Source organism: Cryptomeria japonica, chromosome 6 (genome assembly GCF_030272615.1).
Source record: "Cryptomeria japonica chromosome 6, Sugi_1.0, whole genome shotgun sequence".
Classification (NCBI taxonomy): Eukaryota; Viridiplantae; Streptophyta; class Pinopsida; order Cupressales; family Cupressaceae; genus Cryptomeria; species Cryptomeria japonica.
Window position 1 is genome coordinate 245,979,977 of NC_081410.1, and position 21,182 is coordinate 246,001,158.

The window sequence follows — 21,182 nt, forward strand, 5'->3', positions numbered from 1 at the left end:
ACCTTCTCACAAAATTAATTTGACCGAAGAAAGACTGGATTGCTTTAACAGTTTTTGGAATTTAAATTTTATCAATAGCAACAATCCTTTCTGGATCAATTCTAACTCCATCTTTTGAGAAAATATGGCCTAATAATTTTCCTTCAATAACCTCGAAATGACATTTTTTAGGATTCAAAGATAGGCCATATTCTAGTGCTCTAATAAATTTTTTTTCTAGATCATCACAATGATTTTCTGCCCTTTTAGAGTATATAGTCATATCATCCTGATATACCGCTAAGATATAATCAATCATGCCCTCAAAGGCCACGTCCATAGCTCTCTAGAAAGTATCTCCTGCATTTGTCAGTCCAAAAGGCATCCTAACATAAACATAAGTACCCCAAGGTGTAGTGAAAGCAGTTTTGAACTTTTTTGCTTCCCTAACTTTGACCTGATTATAGCCTAAGAAGCCATCCATCATTGATAACAACTCATTCCCTGTGACCTTTTGCAACAAAGCTTCCATGTTAGGCAAAGCATATTTATCTTTCAAAGATGAAACATTTAGATTTCTGAAATCTACACATAACCTAATATCACCATTTTTCTTTCTTACTGGTACTAGATTTGATACCCATGTTGAGGTCCTTATGGGCTCTATAATCCCTGCATTTCTCATTTTCATTAATTCCTCCTTCATCTTAGGAGCCAAGGTAGGATTTATAGGTCTTTGCTTTTGTCTGAAAGGTTTTGCATCAAGTTTCAAAGGCATTTCATGTTGAAACAAATCTTCTCTGTATGCTTTAAGGTCATCATATAACCAAGCAAAAACATGCCTATATTTCCTCAGCAGATTAATCAATTCTGTTCTGATTTTTGGTGTGAGCTTCTTTCCAATGTATACTTATCTTGGGTTTCTTTCACTTACCAAGTTTACCTTTTTGATCTCTTCACATGCTCCTGCATTAGGCCTGGAATTCATTATATCTTTATCATCAAACATCCTTTCAAGCTCTATCAATCCTTTTGGGATTTTATTAGTTTTTAACTGCAATATTTCCTGCCCAAGTACAGTTGCTTTGTCATGTTTGTCCTCCACAAGTCCATTCCAGTCAATCCATTGGTGCTCATACTGATCTTCACAAAATAATTTTTTTAGTAAATCCCTATCATCATCAAAAACTTGCTAGCTCTTTACATTATCAAGTACTGACGGTTTGGTCTTAATCTCCACTTGGGTAATGTCATCCAAAGGGATGTCATTATGCTTGATAGCCAAGTTTGCCATGAAGTCTGCCCAAATATTGTTAGATCTCTCAGTCCAATTTATGGAGAAGGCGTCGAATAGTTCAATGTGATCCCAAACTTCGTTCCAAAAGTTTCTTAATTTTTCATTTTTTGTAGCAAATTTGCCTCTAACTTGTGAAATGGCTAATTTTGAATCACCATAAACCATTAGTAACTTGATGCCATGCTTATTTGCTAGTTTAAGACCTAATAAGAGGGCCTCATATTCGGCAACATTATTAGTACATTCAAAAGTTAACAAGAAAGAGTATTTAATTTTTTTTTCATTAGGTGAAATAAGTACAACTCCCACTCCATTCCCTTCCTTATTGTAGGCACCATCAAAGTATAATTTCCAGATTAAATTTTCATTTTGCTTAACTGTTTGTGTAACTTTACTCATCTCTAGAGGCTTAGAAATACTTACTTGAAAGTTGTCCATATCTAAATGGCAAAAGTAAGTTCCTTCATCAGGATCAACCTCTTCTATGAGATATGGGGATCTTGGCTCTCTGTTTATCCTCACCACTGCCCCTTTGACTAGAATGGTAGCATAGGATAGATCGAGCTGAACATGGCCACCTACCAAATTTGACCATTTCCTAGACAACAACATTCCATAGTTCATAGGAACTTGTACCACAATGATGTCAGTTTTATACATGGTATCCGGGCAAGTTGGAAACCTGAACTCCACATCTTTCACAATACCCACCATAGGTACAGACCTATTGTCCATGGCATAACACTTACCATAAGGTGTGTCAATATGCATCCTGAGCTCTTTCATGACATCTTCAGCCATGATGTTCACTGCTGCCCCTAAATCCATCATACAGTTCCTAACCATTTTATTGTTAATTAACAATGTTAAATAGAATGGATCAACCTGTGTGAGGCTTTTTGTGATAGATGTGCCTAAGTAGATTAATAGAGGATCCTCTTTCAATCTAGAAACATCCTTGCTCATATCACCAACATTTGATATAATCTTCAAAGTCTCATCCTTATATTCTGGAAATTTCATCACTTCTAGCAAAGGCATTGAAACTTTTACCTGAGACAACACTTGAGACATGAAAGTTCCATAGTTTGAAGAAGGTTTATTGATTTGTTTCCTCTTGATTGGTTTGACCAATCTTGGAATTTCAATTTGTTTAGCTTTTTCCGATTCTGCCCCTCTCCTGGCACCTGAATCCTTGCCCTTGGCTGCGTTATTGCTAGTTGCACCCGATTTTGTGACCTTGGCGAAGATGCCTACTGGCTTGCCCTGCTCATTAGTTACATTCCTATTCCTCAGCTGGTAATTAATTTTTACCTGTTCCACAGCTGCAATAGTAAAAGCTTTCTTCTCCTCTTCAGTCAGATTTCTCAAAGAAGGCATTGCTTCCTCCTGAAACAATTTTCTCAAGGCAGGGACATCTTCATCATCATCGAAAAAAACCTGCTATATACCATATTGCAAATTTTCTCTTCTTTGATGCACATCAGAATATTCTTCTTCTTCAAATAAATCCTCATTCCTTCCCTAATATGGATCAGATGAGAGGGCATTCATAGTTGGTTCATAATCCTCATTTTTATCTTCCTTCTGTAGCAAGCCCTAGACAATCATGCACTGTTCTGTAGCATGAGGCAGATTACATACATCACACCATGGATACTCATCTACAAAGTTTGTAGTTTTCTTTAGTGGGTCGGGAGTCTCTTTGTTGGTATTTGGTTTAACTGGTTTTCCATCTTTCCAATTTGTATTATATGGCATGTCATGCAACCTCGGCCTATTGTAACTTATTTGCTTATTGTTCTTATATGGGGGCTTTTCATTGTGATTTTGTTTACCTTTTAAGTCTTTGAGCATGTCCATGATTTGAGTAAGATCATCTTTCATGGGAACCCTAGAGTTGTACAACTTTGGATCATCTCTCTTAGCCACTTTCCCAGCCACCTTCCTATTATTTTTAATGGTAGCAGCTATTTTGAATGCTTGTTGTAAATTTTTAGGTCTATGAGACAAAATATCGTAATGAGTTTTGCTATCAAAAGAACTTAAATAAAAGTTAATCAAAAATGAATCAACTGATCTGACATCTTTGGGTATTTTATTTAATACTTTATTAAATCTTTTATTAAATTCAGCAACTGATTCATTTTGATTATTCCTTATGCTTGTTAATTCATGGGATGCAAATGAAGGATCATTGTGATTTCCAAACTCCTCCAAGAAGAGCATCACAAATTCCTGCCAGCTACAAATATATCTGTCAGGAAGGCTTCTATACCATTCCCCTACATCCTCTGTCAAAGACTAAACCAACAACTTCATGAATACATCTTCATGAGGAATTTCAAATGCTTCAATAATATTTTTTACATTAATAATATGTTGCTCTGCTAAATCAACTCCATTTCCTAAGAATTTTGGGATTGCTAATCTCAAGTCATTTGTAATCGGATTTGAGTAACCAACAATGCTAATGAAATCCAATTGTCTGTACCTTTCAATGATCAAGGGTTGCCTACCAACATTATGGTTGTTTTGATTGTTCATAATTCCTCTATTGAATCCACCATTGATGCCATAACTTCCGTTATTACCATTGTTCCCACCTCCACCATTATTGTTACCATTGTTCCTACCTCCACCATTTCCATTTCCATGATTGCAATTGTTACCTCTATTTTGTCCATTATTTAGATTGCCACCACACCCATTATCTCCTATATGGTTGGCCCTATTTGTGTTAATCCGGTTCCTATAATTTTCCCCATCTCCATTCCTTCTTCCATCCTCCGGCCTCTCTTCACTTTGATCCCTATGCATATCCCTCCATCTTCTATTCTCACTCACCAACGGGTTATCATAAGTTACAAAAGGCTGGTCCATTCTCCTCATATGAGGGTGACTATATTTTGGAACTACTTGTCTACTTGTTTCACCTCTCTCTTCTTCTCCTTTGTTTGTCTTGGGGCTTGAAATATTATTTCTCTCTATTCCTAGTTTCTGTAACACCCAATCTGGTTGCCTTTTAAGTGCCTTCTCCATCTTGGCATCATTGGCACTCATATCAGTCATCCTAAGAATAAGATCATCCCATTGTTTCTCTTCATGTTCCTCAACATTCATGATATCATCATGGCTATGTCTATTATCCTTTGAATTTATTTTATGAAAAGGATTTTCCTCTCTATTCTCAGATTTGCCAACAGACAAAGAATCTTCCTCCCTACTAGGAAATCTCTTATATCCTTCAAATACCATGTTTGATTTTTTTCCTTTGTTCCTTTTCTTGGGACTCAACTAAATAAGATCTTCTTGTCTTTTGTGCAGGGACCTCCTCCCCTGCATAAATCTTAATAACAAAATTCTAAGAGTTTCTCTTATTCTCTCAACATACCAATCATTACTCATGTATTACATGTAGAGTTGCCACCTCTCTAAGAGGAATAATATCTTTTACTAATCTTGCAGGCTCTTTCCTTTAGTAGAGTCTGAAATGAAAACACCAAAAATTATGAATACTTTATTATCACAAATCCCCAGCAGAGTCGCCAATCTATTGGTGCCCAAAACCACAGATTGGAAAACCAAAAGGCTTGCCAAATCTTTAAGTAATCCAATCAACCTTGGCCAACGAACAGGGACAGTCAAGGACTAGATCCCTCTGCACTTTAGGCTCCACTGAACCTATTGGGTGTGCCTCTTCCTCTCAAGCACAAAAGAGGTTATTTAAAGTGGATTTAAACCTTTTAGCAGATTGCAAAACCGAAAAATTATTGTTCTGAAATCATACTTTATTATGTGATTTAACTAAATGTTTTGAAAAAAGAAAAGAAAATGATTATAATAGTATATTAAAAATAAGAATACTTTTAGGACTTGAAAGAAATATGTTAAGATCAGTTCATATAGAAATCAGGAAGAATGTTTCCTTATCAAGGACCTTGAATGCATGACCAACTAGAACCTTAAAAGATCAATAGCATACCAGTGCCTCTATCCAGGGGTATTTGTGATACTTTGTGGACAAAAAATCCTATCAAATCCTAAGACAATATTAATTATCAACTATGAAGGTTTCAGTATGTGTTACACAACAATGTAGAACCCAATATCACTTTTAATGTAACAACATGTGATGGCACATCATAGTAAATCATGTAACAGATTTATCAAGAGGACATAATAACTTATCAACACAGAAGTATACACAATACTTAGGAAAAGAAACAATGAACCTTCATATATTAATCTTTAAGAGATGGTTTCATACACAAGTTAGACCTGACAATAATCCATTATAGTATCTTTTGCATAAAAGATACCTCTTTGTTCTATAGACTTCCCTAATACATATAACTTACAATCCTACCAGGCAATATCTGTTTGCTTATGTCTCTTTCATACAAAATGACTCATTACAAATATACATGCTAAGAGATACGAATGGAAGGACACACCCTTCCATTATCCTAACAACTAACTAAACAGTAACTAAACAACCTAACTAAGACACCGATTGCATTATAAACACAAAACTAAACAATGACTTAAGGCTTTCGATCCAGCTGGTGTCCGCACTTCTGAATGTGTCGTAAATAGCTTGGGTCTTTGTAGGTTGTTGCATTGAAGATCACATCCCTGGCTATGTTCTCGGTCATGTAGAAGCTCTCAAACTGGTCAGCCGTGTCATTCATATCAAGGATATCTATTTTGGCAATGGCTTGGGCTGCACTAAGTAAAGACTTACACTCAGAAAGCCATATGATCATATCTTTAATTACTCCTACATCATCTACCAAACGGGGAACCCACATTGAACAATCTGCTAGCATTCATCAAATTCCAACTTCAGTTCCTTTGCAGCTTCCTCATGTGTGATAAGCAGACCCTGAACCTTCCTTTTTACCTTTTCTTTAGTCGATGCATCTTGCAATAATAGGTTAAGTCTATCTCAAATTCTGGTGTGTGAAACCATATTGTCCATGTTTCTCTAATATACACCCCAGAACTCATCCAATGCCTTCTCCATATTGTCATATCTCTTACTCAGCAAAACACAGGCAATATCACCCCTTATGCTCTTCATCTCCCTTTTCAACTTAGTATGCTCATAAGATAATTTTTCAAATTTCTTCTTCCACTGACCTCCTGAGTCAGTGATTTGAGGGATCAGATGCCCACTAATCTTAAGGTTTTCTTCATATAAGGCCTTATATTTATTCTTCTATGTTATTTCATGTTGCATCTGGGCCTTGTTGAATTTTGAAATATCAATACCTATGTCGACTGTGATCATAGGATCTACCTCTCCAACTTTCAGGGTCATCATATGACCAAAAGCTTTATCCACATCTATGATTTTTGGCCTTTTATTGGGAGGGTATAAGGCCCACAACAAAATTTCTCCCTCATTTGGATCGTACCTTGATCCAATAAAAATGTCTTTTACTCCTCAGATATTCAATTTCATATCATTATTGTCCGAGTTCAGCAAAGAATCAAAGATAAACGAGGCACTCAGGTCCCAACCTGGAAACACAATTATTCCAGCCTCTACTAGTAGCTTGCTCCCCTTTTGTGGGTTCATAGTCTCAACTTCTGTGTCGATATCTTCCTTCAACCTTTTCTTCATTTTTGCCTCATTTTCAGGGGTAATATTTGGCACTGCTTCCCTTAATTTCATACCCTTGAAATAGTACTGGAAATATTTGAACTCTTTAGACTTTATAAATTGATCATTTGACATGAAATAAACATGCTCTGTCATTCTTTCATCTGTTTCTGCATTCAGTGCAATGATGAGCCTATCTTGTGTTTCTGGATCTTTTTCTTTCTCAGGTGCCCGGAACTTGGAAACAACTTTGTTCTCCCTTGAATCACTTTGGGCTGGTTCTTCCTCCATTTTTTCTAATCTTTGCCTTCTCTCTAGTTTTTTCTCCAAGGTCTCCATAACATCTGCTAGCTTTTCCACCTCCTTGTTTCTACACATGTCTTCAAATTCATCCTCCTGATGAAAATAATCTCCCAACTCTTGCCTCTTCCTGCTTGCATGGATGTAACGCTCAGGATCATAGTGCGTTCTGGATATGTGTTGGAATAGGTTGTATTCATCCACCAGCTTCCTATCAATAACTTCATATGCTTTGGTAGAAACAACTTTAAAATCCTAGAAATGAAGTGTACCAGGGAGGAAAGCTTGCTTGTGTGCACCTCCAAAATGCTTAGCATTAGAAACACTTAATTGCCTTACAATTTCCAAAAAAAGCAATCCTGTCTGGTGCAGGCTTTGGTAATACATAGGGATAACCCTCAAATCTATAACATCGAACAAAAGTGAAGTTTTGGCATGAGTACCAATCACCCCAATTATGATTAACCTTTGGATCCTTGTGCTCGTGAGCCCTAAGAAACTTCTTAACATCCTCAGTAAATGACCCCTACAGAGGCTCACCAAAGAGCAAGAAAATTGGTTTAACAAAGAATTCCTCAAATTTGAGGTAATGAGAATTCACAAATCTGTAATCCCAAACAAAAACCCATAACTACATCGGTTGATTCTGTCCATTCTTCCCTACTGTGTTTACATTCAAACCCTCTAACAACAATCCCTTGAATTTCCTATAAAATAAAATAATATGCATTCACAATGAATAATGCTTGAAATGCTTGTCTGAATTATCTTTCAAGTTCATGAAGCCTTCATGTAGTCTATCTACTAGGTAAGAAACAAAATAAAAATCTCTAGGCTCATGTCTCTAGATATCTGCTGCTAAGACCAATGGTCCTATGCTTGCCATGTCCGGAGCTTCAACTCCTCCAACCTGGCCACAAGCCATATATGTATATTGTAGATACTTCTTGAAAATAGTCATATCATAAGGAGGACCATCTTCCTTTGTTAGCCTCCCCTTTTTCGCTATGTGGATAATGAGGTTCCAACCCTGATATTTAGTATCCATCTTTCTATATTCCTCTTCCAAATCCACAAATGATAAAGGCACATTTGCCTCTAGATCCACTCCAAAAACTTCTTGAATTTTGACAACTGCAAAGTAAATGAAAGAAGTCCCATCAGGCAACAAAATGCATCACTTGTTTGCATCATAATGTCTTACCAGGAGCTTCAATAAGTCAATATTTACAAAGACATTAGGTACCACAAGTTTACCTAAATTGGTGCTCCATGGGTTTGAAATTGGCATATGCTCATCCTTGTGGAGGTAATGAAAGAGAAACAACTTGTGCCCATGCACTATTGTGAGCACATCTCCAATCTCTCTGTATCTATCCTCCAACTAGTCATGAATAGGCAAATTCACCTTAGCTCTACATGACCTAGCTCCTGGAGAGCCCATCTGATCTATCATATCTTGGTTTAATTTTCTTCGAACTTCACTGCCTTCACCCTTCAAATTTTTTGTCATGGTGCTAGATACTTCAGTAACCTTTCGCTTTCCTTTTGAGCTTGACCCCTCCATCTTTGTAAATTTCTTTACTCTATGCTCCATAGTTCAGAATATTTTCTCAACAAACACCTGATATCTTTTGCAATAGCTCTGTGTGAAATGTTGTTATGCAACACTATTTATATATTCCAGGGTCCAATCTTATACTTAATTACCACAATCTTGATGGATTTATTTTGTGTGGCAAAGGACCTACCCAATAGATGCATTTAATGGAAACCATTATGTCAAATTTTCACATCAGGACTTCCAACGGCTAATCGGCAAGACTTTTCCCGATGATTCAATTGCTTGGCGCCATTTGTTATGACTTTACCACTCTTCACCTTCTGATCGGTACAAGTTATCCAGACCAACTTATTGGGTCTCGGGATAATTTTCTTTCTATCCCAATGGTTCACTTTATCCCGATGAGCACTCCTTCAGCTTTGGCTATACTTTTTTATTTAATAATCCATCGACATAACTTTTTCGGATGCTATCACCTTTGGTTTTATTTTACTTAACCTATCAGGTATCGACATATCTCATCTTATATTCCTTCAATGCCTCGATGATCTTAGTATACCAATCCACATTCTGATTAAGGCCCTCGCATTATCAACATAACTCTCTCCAAAGGACTCCTAGCAACTCACCATCCACCTTAACAGTCTTATCGGGACTCAACATAGCATAAAATTTCTTCTTTCGATGTCCCAATGAGTCCCCACTCAATGTTTCTTTATCGGTATATCCTATGTCGATATCTCCGCAGGTGCTTCTATCTTCATTGGGGGTCAGAATAGCCTTTTTCTATTCCTCTCGAAGTACCGATAAGTCTCTGATGCACCTTTATACTTTATACCTCTGGGTCTTCTTTATCGATATAGGTAATACCGATAGTTCCGCCCTCTGATTCCTTAAGTCATCGGGGATCGACCTAACCATTTTTGGACTACTCCGATATGGTCCTTTTTCCGATGGGCTCGCCTTCGGTTCCCCTCAGTCATCGGGTATCAGGATAGACTTTTCTCATTACTTCTGATCTCCCGATACTATAAGTCCATGATCCGCTTTGCCTCATCATCAAAAGTTACATCGATGGCTTCATAGGTTATCGGTATAACAATTTCTATGTTTTCCCGATAAGTCGATAGAAAACAACTGCCTTCTGCTTCATCAGAACACGATATCTTGATGGTATGACTTTTTCAAGAGCGCGCACCGTGCTGAGTATTTTTTAAGCGCTCCAATGCATCCGTCCTTTGTTTCATCAGTATAAGTTATGTTGATAATTGAAATTTTGCAATCTAGTACAAATGAGCCATCCACCTTGAATATTAGTGGTCCCAACTTTTCCCATAGGGCCTGATATATACCACAAGGAAATTCTAGATCATACCACAATGACTTCTCTGCTGACAAACATTTCCATAATGGGTTCCTTAGTGTGCGCAAGTCATACCTTGATACTCTTGAGACAACTGATCCTTTTAGAGAACCTTTACCTGTGCTAATAAAGTTCCTGCACATACAAACCAGCAATAAATGCTCATATGATAAAATAAAAAGGCCTCCATATAGCATAAAATATTTTGTAAAAATATGTGCTAACTGCAGGTACCATCATCGGACAAGAATAAAGATGATATACAACCCGAGGATTAAACCATGCAAACTGTAGAGCTTGGGGTGGAGACACATGAGAGTGTTAAGCTGGATTCTTAGACAACTTTTAACTCTTTGTTACAGAGATTTGACCAAGAGAGGGATGATAAGAATGAATTCAAATAGAAATGTGAACAATTGACTAATGTTCTTCTGAAAGTTACACAATCCTTCCAGGAAGTTGAGCCCATTGGATCCTCAATGGACACTGAAGCTCTTAAGAAAATTGAACAGGTAGGAGCCAAGGGTCGAGTGGATTACACGACTGAATTTAGAAGGGTCTCATCTCCTAAGTTCAAAAGTTGAGTTATTGGCCAATTTTGAAGTGATCCAAAGTCAGATGTAAAGTGTCAAAACTTCATTATCTGAGGAGATTGAAGATATTGATAAGAGTACAATCCTTTGGAGAAAAATGGAGGACTTTAGAATAGACTTCCTTGTTGAAAATAAAGTAGTTCCTTTAAGGGAAAAATATATCCAAATCTTGTCACTATTGTCTCACAAGAAAGAGACAATAAGGTTAATGACAATAGAGCTGGATCCAGAGAGGAAGGAAGGTGATGATGAGATTGATCTCATTTCTGCCAGAATTGTCGACCTTCCTTGTTATCTGTATGATGACAATAAGAATCTCATTACTAGTGATACCATCACGCGAGAATTTGTTTCCTTAATGGATCACTGCACGGGACAAGATTTCTCCCTTGGTGCATTCGATAAGTTACTAGAGATCCAAGTCGGTTTTGAGGTCCTCGCATCCATGCTGAAGGATGGGAAAAAGAAATATGTAAAGGCCGAGGATACAATTTCCCGTGTTCATATAATCATAGATTCTACCCCAATGTTGAACCAAGTAGAGATGGAGGCCATCCTAACCAAGTTTGAAGAATTCCACAAATCAAAGGAGGAAGAGAAAGATGAATAAAGTATGCCTTTTTGACATTTTCTTTTCATGTAGTTGCATTGTTAGATGCTGCAAGTTTTCCTGCGGCTTTATAATTTCTTTCTGCTATAGTTGTAGTCAAGTGGGACTGTATAGTTGAATTAGTCAAGTATGCCCACATTTTCTCCACTCTTCTTATATATAAGGAGGACCCTCATTTGTATATTTTATCTTTTATTTTGCTAAGCAAAACTCTACTGAATTTTTGTCTCAACTAAGACTTTGAGCTTTTGTTGTGAAGATTTGATCAAGCAAATAAAGAAAGCAATTTTATTTGATCCCAAACTTTGTGTTGTGTCAAAAATTGTTTATATAAGTTGATGTTCTTACGTTCATGACATATATGTTCTTGAATTTCTTTCTATGGGAGGTATTATTAAGTGGGTAAAAGAGCTCTTGAATTGTAAAAGTAGACTTTGTGCTCCTTGAATATTTGGGAAATTTTCTATTATTAAGTGATTAGTAGTAGGCTTTGTATTGCTACTATTGCTTATAGTTTTAAGGATTAAGGAATTATACTTGAAGACTTTGAGCTGTAAGATTGAATTCCTTACCATTGTGATAATTAGTTAAGTTAGTGTTATATTCAAGAAAGACTTTGTGCTTCTTTCTTATAAAATCTTGGTATAGTTTTTTGGATTAATTCGTTCATTTCCTTAAGTATCAAAGTGATAGGGAAATTGTAACAAAGTGAAGGGAGAATACATTAACTCTGAAAAAGAGAGTTATATGCCCAACACTAACCCACAGATTTTAATTTCTTATTAATTAGAGAACAAATTTCAAAGGGAACCTCCCTTTGATGAGAGGAGAGATTAATTTCTCAACATAGTTGTGTGTGAATCATATATTTTGTCATTGGTACGCTAGTGACAAAATATTCACCCAACACAGTGACACCAAGATTTATCTCATGGAAGCCCAAATTGGAGAAAACCACGGTGTGAGTAGGAACTCAAAAAATTTGTACTCTTCTAGAGTACGCCCTGTGAGGAGCCATCCCTGTTAGGAGATTACAAAGACACAGTTAGGTGCCACCTGGTTAAGGGATTTTGTTTAAGGTTGGTTAGTGCCTTTACCTTGTTAAAGGTAGCCTGATTAAAGGACTTGAGAACATCAATTTAGATGTCACCCAGTTAAGGGATTTTACAAAAGGGACCTGTTAAAGTCCACCTGGTTAAGGGATTTAAGTTGCAATGGTTAGAAAGCAACAATTGGATGATCTACTGAATTAACTATTGAAAGCTTGATCAGATCTCAATATGAATCACACTCTATCCACACCAGTTGTGTCTGTTCTACACAACACTGGTTTTCTTCTTCCACCTTCGTCTCTTCACTCAGCCAGTCCTCTGTCCCTCGGCTTTGCACTCTATCGATCCTCTGACCTTTGGCTCTGCACTCTGCCAGTTCTCTGTCTCCCGACTCTGCACTCTGTCGATCTACCTCAAACAACCTTTACTCTGCTAAATCCTTTTAGCACTACCTCTCTCTCTTCTCTTTACTTTGGATTGCCTTCAAAAAGATCTTCTTATTGCAAATTTCAGGAACAAATCTTTTTGAATAAACTAAAAAACACACTATACTTTTTCTACCGACACTTTCAGGTGTTCCCTCAATCAAAGCAATTATGGATTTTGGAAGATTTCAAATTCAAAATTTCCCACTCTTTCTTTGCGTACCTTACAACAATCCTGCTAAGTGTTCAACAAATTCTGCCACCGCATCTCCTAAAGATAGTAACTTCTAGGTCATGTTCAGTCAAATAAGTGCGAACCAAAAAATCTGCAGGTAATCATGCTTGACTGCATGATAACTAAAGTTGACCTTACGACCATGTGATTTGGTGTAGACACAAGCTCACCAACTCATCTTTTGCCACCATAACTGAATAACCGATCACCGCTCTGAGATTTATGGTGATCACTTGTCTTCCTTCTGTCATACCGATGTACCGGTATGCCACTGCACTTCTATATTACCGATTCATCCTTTGATTGCCGGTTTGTTGTGCTAGCATCAAGTCTCTTCCCTTGTTTACCAATGAGGTTCTGGTTTGCATACAACCTCAAGTTTTCTTTCTTGAGTCACCTTTTGTGACTTCATCATCATCAGAGTGACCTCGATCCTCTTGAATGACAGACCAGTTGGCTTAGTCTATCTTTCCTTGAGATGATTGAACTTTTGGTCATTTGTTACCAATGTTGTTTCCATGTGTTTGTAAGTCATCACCTTTGCTTACTGAGAAAACATCACTCTACCGATACCACTACACCAGTTAGTGTTAGACATCAATGACAAATTTTAGCTCATACATCGGTTCTCTGGATTGACCAGTTTTGTCAATGCCAACAATCCAACACACTCAATGTCTAAGAGTCCTTCAAAATCTTCACGATATTGGTGAGATGCATGTCAACAATATCTCTCAATCTATAGAAATCTTGAACTTTATTTTCTCCTTCTACTCCCCTAGCAGGTTTAACTTTGTATGCATTCCTTCTATCTTCATTCTAACCTTCCCATCTCCATCTTCCTTCATATCAATAGACTCAAACTTCTTCAAAATTCAATCCTCAAAAATTTCAATCTTCTTATATGTATTTCTCTAGTGAAATCGGGTCATTGATAAAAAAAAATTATATACATTTATCACATTGTCCACACTCTTCTCAAATGTAGTTATTCCATCTTTTAATTGGTAGTGTGCCTTTGCATGCTTATTCATGAGGTCATTCAATCTCTTCTTTGCCAACTTCTTTTTTACATCAGTCAAAATTGTCGCTGGAAGATTAGAAGCATAACCTTTCAGGTCTCCTAACAATTCCCATAATTTATCCTCATCACTCAAGGATTCATCCAACTATACATTTGAAACTTTCTCTTGGAGAAACCTCATTGTCTCCTCAATCAGCTTAGTGCACTCAACTTTGGATACTATGTACTTATTCCTAGCTCTATGATGTAGGACATCACCCAAGTGTAGCATGTGAAGGGGTGTTAGTTTGTCCAAGTGTAACCTTCCTTGAGTCACCCATACTTCTAATATCTCTGATGCCATCTTCAATTCAAACGTCATTTGAAGATACAAAAGTTCTATTTTAGAATCCCTGAAGGATTCTCCCACTGATATCCTTTCGATAATATTCTCCTTTTTTTACTAGATTGATCTGAACCTTCTCTGAACTTGCTTCTTTCTTCTCTTCTGTAATATGTTTTGTCTTCCCTTCTATCTTTTTTTTTGTAACCTTTTCCTTCTCAATTTCTTCCTTCTTTGTGTCAACAGTGATAGTCAAAATCTCCTTTGCTGTAATATCTATTATTTATTCCACATCAATATAGTCATCCAGACCAGTCTCTGTACTAGCACTCTCAACTTTCTATTATTCCTTCTTATCATCCAAAGCATTCTCTATTTTCTACTCTTCTTTCTACTTATCTGGATTAGTTTCTGTATCAACAACTTCAACCTTTTGCTACTTTATTTCTACAAAAGTCTTGCTATCACTTGTCTCTACAATGCTAGTTCCTATGTTTGTCTTCTCTATTTATTGTACAATATCATAATCCACATCATCTATCTATTTGACCATCCTCTTAAAGCATTTTGAATCATTTCCCATGATCAAATTTATTCTTTCCGTAGTTCTAATTTTTTTATTAAAAGCTTCTACAATCTTAGCTCTAGCTTCCTTAGATGATAGACTACATGCTTTATCTAGAGCACCAGATCAAATTTTATTCTCTTTTCCTACTACATCCTTCCTTTTTTTAGTTAAAACTTCTAAAAGTTCTTTAGGTAACTTATCTTCAATCTTGAAGAGAGCTGGATTTTTGTTAAGGGCAAGAAAGAAAAATGCTTAAGCCTCCTTTTGACATGACTCTCCATTCCCACAAGAGTATCTCTAAAAGTAAAGCTTGATGACTCTTGTGCGGGGGCTGGTTGCACACTGGCTGTAAGTTGTCCTCTTTGCATCTAGGTGACTGATTGCATGTTGTTCTTTTTACAGGTTTTTGTCTTAGGTTGTTTGTGCCTTCATGTTCATTTTGTTTAGACAACTTTCTTGTAGAGGGTTCTAGATCCTTTCAAAATCTGATTGTAAAGGGTTTTGGGTCCCTTTAAAACCTTTTTTTCCTTTAATAAAAAACTTATCTTCAATCTCATGTAATCTTTTGTCAAAATAAACTAGATACATGATGATTACTTTCTCTACTATTAATTTATCAGCTAGAGGAGCATCCATAGACAAATTTGTAGTATACCCCAAAGAATTATGGTCACATATAGCATTAACTAGCTCAACTCCAAGGGCTCATAATTCATATCATCTTCAATTTTCTTCTTCTTCTTCTTCTTCTTCTTCTTCTTCTTCTTCTTCTTCTTCTTCTGCACTTTAGGTTTTGTTTCCTTCTTCATCACATGAGGGGTCTCTACCAAAGAGATCTTAGCCTTCTTCCTATTTTCAAGAGGCATTGTGTCCTCTTATTCTTCTTCTTCTTCCTCCACCTTTCTCCTTTTAGGTCTAGTCTATATAAATAATTTTTCTTTGTGGACCACTTCATCAAAATTGTTCCTCTCATCTTTTTCTACTTCTGACTCTAGATCATCTACTTTCCTTGTAGCCTTTTGTTTCTTCCTTAATTCTATCTTTTACTTGTCTCAAATTGAGAAGGAGTTCCAAAGGAACCCAACTTCATTGGAGGGGAGGAAAACACAAACCTTGTCCTCCTTTGTCCCTAACTTGATTACCCCTCAAGAGGAATGCACCAAAAGTCTTTGAAACTATCATCATACCAATATTCTTGTATAACTTTTCCATCCTCTTGTCAATGTTTCACTTTATGCACACACCATAACATGTTTCAATACTCAAGTTACTTTCTAAACCGAGCCTTTTGCTTTGTAATTTGGTATTTTTATTTTTCATGACTCATAGCAACTGAACCTTACTAGGCTAGCAGTCATGATTCTCTCTCTCTTTCCTCTTTCTCATGATGTTCCTTTTATCTTGATAATGGAGTAAGCAAGATCCTAAAGTCCCTAGGGGCTTAGTGTGTCTTGTCTCTTTGATGTATTGATGAAAGTATATAATGTAGACCTATGTACTTTACTGTGAGTATTCTTAGTCTCATAATCTTGATAAAGAGGGGGATAAGTGTAGCATCCTAAATTGTACTCGCCTATAATTTTGTCCTCACTTAGGCCTCACTTTAACGTTTTTCCTCTAAGGCCTAATTGAATCACTAATTCCGCTCACCAAGTATCAAACATAATTCCTCACTGTCCATACTGACTCCCCAAGATCTTGGAGCACTGATTTCTAGGGCCATGACACCCAACACCATGGTCCTCTAAAAAAAATGCCCATCTCGGGGCCTCATAAAAGTCACTTAATTTGGGCAAGGACCTAGATCCCATGTCGGCTCATGTTGAAAATTCAATTTGTTTTTCAACCAACAAGTATAAAAGGAGGTCTACCCCGCTCATTTCAAACCCAATACTCATAACTTGGAATTCATAATTGAGATCCTACATTCAAGTGAGAAAGCAACCTATCTTCTATCAAGCATTGGAACAGAAGTGAAGTCATGATTCAAGCATTAGACATGAAATTCATGTTTTATGTTTTATGAAGACTCTTTACATGAAACCCTAATTCCTTGTGAAGACAAACAAAACTTCATTAAAGGTATATCATTAGGTTTTCATTCATTTTCAACCTTTCCCTAAAAAGAGAGTATTTTACTGCAACACTTTAAAAAAAAATAAATTTAATTTTATGGTTAATTCCAACACTAGGTCAAACCCCTATTCCCAACAATTTCCCCTTTTTACTATGTGTGGGAACAAGTACAGAGCTACGTTCAGGAGGATTGACAAGATTCGTAGGGATGAACTAATTCACCTTTTGACAACGAGAAATTTGGAGGACCGGGGCGATCACCACCAAAGTCTCAAAAAATCAAGCCGAACTTCTGGGAACAAATCTATACCATCCTCTTTAGCTCAAATCTAGGTTGGTAGCTTTGTATGATGACTGTAGCTTACTGTTTCTATCAAATTGTTTTAATAATTCACTATTTTTCCCCAATCTTTAATAATTCAAAAATTCAATTCAATCTTAGGAAAGGAAGAGCCTCATTTAGGAGGCTTGGAATATTATTAAAATCTTGATCTCTCAATATCAGATCTATCGAATTCTTATCTTTCCCTAATGTAATGATAAATTAAGCAAAATTAGTGGTTTTATTATATTTTATGGTGAAACACTAATTTTCACCATTACATTTTTGGTGAAACCGATTTCTTACACCTTAAGTTCTAATTTCTGATCTCATATCTGATTGTTTATGTATTTTCAAAATCAAATTTACACTTACAAATTTTATTTCCAATTGAATTACATAAAATTAGAGTTTAAATTCACACAAACCCTAATTTATAATTCTAAAATTGAACTTGTAGGTTGCTTAATTTGGATTCATTATTTCTGATATGATTGTTTATACATTTTAAATTTCAAATTTGCACTCATAGATCTCATTTTCAATTCAATTACATACATTTAGAGGTTGATTTCACAAAAACCCTAATTTATAATTCTAATTTATTTGTGGGTTGCATAAATTTTCAATTCTATTTTCATATATAATATTTATGATATGTTATGCTATGATTTAGAGACATTTATCTTTCAAATTCACAAATCACATTTCTTAATTAATTGGTTAATCAATCACTTTTATTAAATTTTGCATTGTTTAATCACAATCTTCAATTCGTGTATTCAAATTTCCCTCCTTTGTGCATGAGTTTTGTTACTATTAGTCATACCTACAATATTCTCATGAGAAGAAGTTGTAGATTCAAGGATTCCCAAGGTTTAATTACCAAGGATATGGAGCCTAATTTGGATAGCTTATTTCATACTTGGATGTTGGTGATTCCTCCAACCCAACAAATGATGTCATTTATCCCCATTCTTTTCATAATTCTTGTGATGAGGATGAATTGCTAACTAGGGTCACCATTTACCAATTGGAGAAGATTGACAATCAATTTGAAAATCTTCAATAATGGATGAGTCAACAATACCCAGAAAGTGAGACAATCCCATTGGTTGAAGGATTAAAAAGAATGGTGCAAAGTGATAAAATTGCTATTGATTTGTTGTGTAGCCTTGCTCATATTGTTGATGTACTAATATTGTGAGATTTTGCCAAGATAAAGAGCTCAATGAAAAGTACAAAATAGAGAGATAAAATATAGGACAAGAATAAATTGTATTCTCATCAATAGATAAAAAATAGTTGTTCATACAATGAATATGAGCCTGCATATATAGGCAAGGCTATATGGATATATGAGCACACAAACATGACATGTGGCTCAATAAGAAACAAGGGTAGGTAGGAAATAGGTGTGGTAGGTAGGCAAAACAATAAAATATTCCACATGAGGTGGATCACCCACCAAAGGTAGAATTATCACTCCACAATAAGTGTATATGATAAAGTGGTAACAAGATCACACCATAAAAGGTAGAAATTCTCCTACACACACTATCCCAATGTGGCACAAAAACCCAAGTGTCTCATACTAAAACTACTATGATATGCATTTCCTAAGTAAACTTAAGTAAGGTGTAATAATATCCATGATGAATTATTATTTACACCAACACCCCCCCTTAAGTGCAACTTAGGGGAATGCACTTAAGTCTACAATACAACAAAGCAATGCTACTAGGCCATGTTAGGAAAAAGTCCCCCCCATATGAGAGAAGAAGAGAAGTTAGGTAGCACCCCCTCAATGTAGAATTTTCACCGATGATAGAAACTCGAAGATGAATGAAGAAACTGCTCCATGAATGTCAAACAACGTTCCTCCCCTTAGGAAGAAACAAAACCAAAAGTGTATCCATGAAGTCTTCCCAATTATGAAGGCAAGATGCATGAAAAAAACTCATGATGAATGGAATCTCTGAAAACTGCTCAAGTGTCCCCATGTCGATGCTAAAAAGTTACCCCCTCCAAAGGTGGTGAGCTGCTCCACATTGCTGAAAAAAGCACTCCAAGATCTAGTGGAGAAGAAAGTAGAAAAAGTCCCAAAGACTCACATGTCTCCTCTAAGGATAAAGAGACCTCCTCCAACTGTTGTACATAAGTATCCACAATCATATCAACCTCAAAAGAATGTGTTGGGTCTCAAATCAACAGATTGGATAGGTTCTAAGGAAATGCCAGCTCCTATGATCAAACCCTCCAATTGACTTGGCCAACTTATAGAGTGAACCTATTTGGTTACTGACTCTCTCACTTTAGGCTCTGTAGGACCTAGGCGGGGCGGGTATACCTACTCACTAGTTGTTCCTTCAACTAATGCTTTTTATAGCAGATTTAGTGTCTTAATCTGATATCTCCTAGTTTCAGAATGGCATAGGTTCCTAGAATGGAGATATAGCACATGAGTTCAAGATTATTGTTGTAGAAGCTATTCGATCTATGTTTCCTAATTACTTCTATTGCTTTAAAATAACATATGATGAATATAGTGATAAGTGTAATCTGAATTTAACCAGTGCCTTCTTTGCTGTTTGGGCTTCTTCAGGACTTATCATGCGAGCCTGTGAGACAGTTTTTTAATCCACCCTTTTATGGACCTATCGGTTATTATTTCTTTTGGAATCAATTGAATGCTTATATCATACGTTGATTGAATGAATTTAACCCTACCTTTAAGGGACCAATCAATGAAGTACTGCGAGGAACAATTACAATTCGCAAGCAAAACTCTTGTTTCAACCTTATAACATGAAGCATAAATTTGATTTCAAGAATATGAATAACCTTATCACTTTAGATAATATCACAGACGATTGCCAGAACAAAGTGAAATAATCCATAACACATACGCAAAGAAAAACAACAGTTCATAGCATGTATTTCATCGAAGTTTGTGCAAAAAGACTTACAAGTTATCATACATTGCTATCTTCTTATTATGTATTCGCCCCCTTTATTACAAAAACCATTCTCATATATATATGAGAACAAAAGCTATTCATGAAAAGACATGTCTTTTCAAAATGCTAATCGTTAGTTTGAATGTTCTTAACAAATTTAAGCAAAAAGAGATTAAGAATTCCCAAATGATGAATATAATCATCATCTTTGAAGGTTTTGATCCTAGCACTTTGTTTCTTCAATTCTTCTCCTTGTGACAAGTACTCGAATATCATTTGGTTGACGGTAGGGGCCATGTCCTTGCTTCGATCCATTTTTGATAAAGCCCAATCCTTAACACTGACAAGCTCATTCCGCAAATCCTCCAGAGATATTACATCTCCTTCTTTATAGACCGAGGGCATTCCAATAGGTCTCCCATCATCCAATTCCTTAAGATGTCTCCTTAGCGCATCTTTGAGTTTAACATGAGTTTCCATGTGCGCAGTCCCTTCAGCCTTCTCCTCTGGCGTCATCGTATCAACACTGTTTAGTACTTCGTGCAATCGCATTTTTAATCTCTCATGCTCTCTTAATGCCTTTATAGTTCCAGTGTACACCTTCCAATATTGTTCAATATATGAAAGCATGGTGTTAAATCGGTGTCCAATGATATCGTTAACCATTTTATCCATCTTTTGCTGGATACTATTTGCCTATTTGGTAGCCTTATCTGCTTGATACTTCCAATATAGAGCATCAGAAACATCATCCAAGCTACGTCCTGTGGGATATGAGGTATATTCATTTATGGGAGTCCCTGTCTCAAGTTGCAATATTTTTGCTTGTAACTTTTGATTCTTCTCTTTAGATTTTTCATACAATCCCTTATAAGTGATGT